This window comes from Propithecus coquereli, unplaced genomic scaffold, assembly GCF_000956105.1.
Source record: "Propithecus coquereli isolate 6110/MARCELLA unplaced genomic scaffold, Pcoq_1.0 Scaffold35, whole genome shotgun sequence".
NCBI classification, from domain to species: Eukaryota; Metazoa; Chordata; class Mammalia; order Primates; family Indriidae; genus Propithecus; species Propithecus coquereli.
This window is the reverse complement of record NW_012149174.1, coordinates 1462440-1465763: the sequence shown is the minus strand read 5'-3', so window position 1 is coordinate 1465763 and position 3324 is coordinate 1462440. Positions and strand designations below refer to the sequence as shown.

Below are 3324 nucleotides of genomic sequence, written 5' to 3'. Positions count from 1 at the left end.
CGCCTCTTCACTAGAGAGACCTGGCCAGCGTGAACTGGAATGCACACTATAATGTACCTTCACACAATCAATAGTAGTGTTTTTATATTTAGGTCACGTTTGGCCCACATGAACGACCTCATACTCTAATAACCGATGCAAATTCTATCCCCAAATGGTACACTTCTGGTGGAAACTGTGTATATCCATCTAACCTTTTTCTTGTGTACTACAGCACACACCCCTCAATGCCAACTCTTCATTAATTTTCCCTAAATTTCTTACCCAAAATAGTTGTCCAGTTAACAATAAGGATTGATTGGAGCATACTTTCATATCTTGTTTTACAATTTAGAGTCTCAAATCTACAAGGCAAACTTCAGGTGGTGCTTTGCCTACAGTGGAGGGCCCTGCATTGCGCGGGACCAAGAGTTTTGGATAAGCACTCTTCCTCGAAAACACAAACAGTGGCCTGTGTCAAAAGTCTCTCCCACGTGGCCTCCACAGCCGCAGCAGCAGCACCAGGGCTGGCCCCTCGCCGCGCCCCAGACGGCTGTGGCCCGCATCCATGTGCACCAAATGTCCGGCCTCCGCCGCCATACTCAGACGCTAAGTCGCGCGCTCTCGGGGGCTATTCCCTGCTGAGGTATGGGCGAGTCTCTAAATAAGGAGTTATGCGAGTCGGTCGTTCAATTTTGAGGTGAAATGAAGATTCTAGTTCTCACTGCCTATCTTGATTTCTCTCCCTAACCGGGACCCCTACTTCTCAAATTATCCCTGAGGGGATGAGCGACTAACGCCGCTTGTCTCAAGATGCTGCTGACCCCACTCAAGCCCAAACAAAGACAGAAGCCAAAAGTAGAGCGAAACAAGAAAAGAAATAAGCGGGCGTTTCAAACTGCTCTCACTGGTGTGCGGCCGGGACGCAGCGTCTGAGGAGCTGGCGCGGGGAGTCCTGGCCGAAGCGCGGGGCTCCGCCCGCCGGGGGGCGCCTGGGCGGCGGGCGCGTGCGCGGTGCGGCCCCAGCCCCAGCTGCCGCCGCCGCGATGCCTATTTTAGTCAAAGCCGCTGCGGGCGCGGGGACCCGGCCCTGGGCTCAGAGCTTCCGGACCCGCGGACCTGCCGAGGCTAGCGCGATCGGGCTCACGTCGAGCAGCTGCATCCGCGTCCCGCGCGTCGTCGCTGCCGCCCCAAACTTTGGCCAGCGGCGTCCAGGCTCCCTGCCCGGGACAAGCCAGGTAAGGAGCAGGAGGCGCAGCTGCCGCCGGCTCTCCGCGCGCGCTGCCTTGGCTATATTGGGAAGCGAAAGTTGGATCCCAGCGCGGTTGGGAGCAACTTTGCGGGCCCTGGCGGCGGCTGCCTGTCCTCCGCGCCTCGGCGGCCGGGGGCGCCGCCTTCTGCCCCTCCTCGCTGGCCGCGCCCTCGCGAGGCTCCCTGTCCTTGGAGGCCGCCCTTCTCCCCGGGTCTGTGCGCCACGGCCACAGACCCTCAAGGGTCAGCTGCTGCAGCTCGGGTCAGGCAGCACGAGCGTCCCCGGCGATCAGTCCCATCGGGTGCCAGCTCCCGCGCTCTGCGGCGGGTAACCCTTTGGTGAGCTCGGCCTCTCTCCTCTCCGCTGGGCTCCCGGCCCCCGAGCACAACGCGGCTCATCTTTGCGTACTGTAGGGCCACCAGGTTCCGCGCGGAGGCTGCGTGCGACCGGGCGCTCGGCGTCGCCCACCCAGCTCCGCGCTGGGAGTGTGAGGTGTGGCGCGGCGCTCACTCCTCGCCCCTTGCGGCCCGAGGGCGCCTGGTCCAGAAAGACAGTTGACACCGTCCTTCTTTAAGGAGCGAGGTGAGCGGGGTCCCAGGGGAGAGCAGATGGCTGGGGACCCGTGGTCCTCGCCACCCATCCGCACTCTTGTTCCCAGAACCGTTGGGAAACCGGTCGTTGGCCAGACAAGTCCCAGAAACTGCATGCATTGAAGCATGAATAAGTGCGAAAAGACTTAGCAACGTAATGCCATTTGCTATTCCGCAGATGTGCAAAGATTCCGTTAGAATTACAGAATGAATTAAGTCTACTAGCACGACTTTTGCTCCTTGCTGTTATCTTCATCATTTTTGTAGTTTGGGGAAGACTTAACGTTAGTTTCATCGTTTACCTATTTAGCTCTTCAATCACCTATTTGAAGACCAATAGATAAACAGGACTTTACTAGTATAGGTTATTTAAGGAATTAGACTTTGACGATCTGATGAGAGAAAGATTAATTTCTCTTGATTTACTCAAAAAAATTTTACGTAGTCAAAATTAATCTGAAAGTTTATCAATTTACCAGTCTAACCTTTCTCATTAGACACATTCATTCTTTGTATAAGGATAGTTAAGTGTAAGCTACTTAAATCATTTAAGTGGTAATTAAAGTAAGCTGAAGCCAGTAAGATCCGATCAATATTTTTTTAACAATTGATAACTTGCCTTTTACAATGGACAATTTTATGTATAGATATACATCTTTATAGATGTCTATATAGATATAAATATCTTTTTATAGATCTCTGTATGCAAATAATGCATTTAATAAGGTGTGGTGCATCAAAATATATTGTAGGCTGATCCCACCTTTTAAAAATTGCTATTACTATTTTCTGGTTCTTGGGTCAGTAGATTGTAGTTTTCCTGTCATTGTTCTTGGACCAGAAATTGGTACTTTTAGTACCACTTTAAGAAATTTTAGAAGCCTGAAATTGAACTACAGTGAATTAGTAGGCAATACAGGTGAAATCAGGTGGATTCAAGGGGGAATATGTACTGATTAATTTATTATATAAATGTGTATTCGAACCATAGGCTTTTAAAACTTGAAGGAGTTTTAAAGAACATCTAGTCTAGCTGACTCAATTCCAAGGAAGAAACAGACCCAAGGAGCAGAAGTGACTTTCCCTGGTGGCTTGTGGTTATAGAAGCTGACCTTCTGAATCTCAGGAAGGCTAGGCACTCCCCTGTCTTTCCTGAGGTGTGGGGAGACTGAAAAGTGATTTCTCAAAGTGTCTGCCATGTTTATGTCCCTTCAGTACGGCTTTCATCTCTGCTAAAGAAGAGCTCTCTATAGAGGCTAGGCCTTGGAAATACATAGAATCTGTGTATCCCCTCGACCAAATCCAAACTTCACAGAACAAATCCCTTAATTAAAAGGATTTGTTCTGCAAAATTTGGATTCAGTCAAGAGGCTGCATTCAAGGATCCAGAAGGCCACATGTGGTCCCAAGGCCACAGGTTCCCCACCCCTGATATAGATGAATAAACATTGTCCCTACCTCATAGAGGACAAAGGATAGTTAAAAGAACAAATAGGCCCTCCC

At 50.5% G+C, this 3324-nt stretch overlaps 1 protein-coding gene across 3 annotated transcripts in view; it reads left to right on the top strand.

Annotated features, from left to right (window-relative positions):
* The first annotated feature begins 1035 nt into the window (after window positions 1–1035).
* Window positions 1036–3324, top strand: part of BVES (blood vessel epicardial substance) — a 36652-nt gene continuing 34363 nt past the window's right edge. Inside the window, exon 1 of one of the 3 annotated variants that reach the window (XM_012651183.1) lies at window positions 1036–1217. The gene's annotated coding sequence lies outside the window, so the exon portion shown is untranslated. Of the gene's footprint in view, window positions 1218–1493; window positions 1570–1831; window positions 1976–3324 lie in introns of those variants that run through there. The other 2 variants (XM_012651181.1, XM_012651182.1) reach the window with 2 other exon arrangements.